Source organism: Trichomycterus rosablanca, chromosome 14 (assembly GCF_030014385.1).
Source record: "Trichomycterus rosablanca isolate fTriRos1 chromosome 14, fTriRos1.hap1, whole genome shotgun sequence".
Lineage (NCBI taxonomy): Eukaryota > Metazoa > Chordata > Actinopteri > Siluriformes > Trichomycteridae > Trichomycterus > Trichomycterus rosablanca.
Genome location: NC_086001.1, coordinates 36,590,645 through 36,590,949, shown reverse-complemented (window position 1 = coordinate 36,590,949; position 305 = coordinate 36,590,645).

Genomic DNA, 305 nt, shown 5'->3' with positions numbered 1-305 from the left:
ACCTAACATGGTGTTAATTAGTGTAAAATGTAAAAATGCGGTGTAAACAAACTTGTTTTAGCGGCTAGCGCTTGTGGAATTAACTAGAAAAAGAGTCGATTCAGTCGGGAATCGTAGCTTAGGAGTCGATTCTACACAGCGAACTCGGCGTACGTTTAAAAAATACGATAAATGTACGCATTTTATTAGATTATTAAATGTTTTAAGTGTTATGAATAGTCTGGGACAACGAATTTGTTTAAATTATAACGAGAATACCGCGATTTACCGTGGTTTTACTTCAACCGAGTCAGACTGATTCAGTC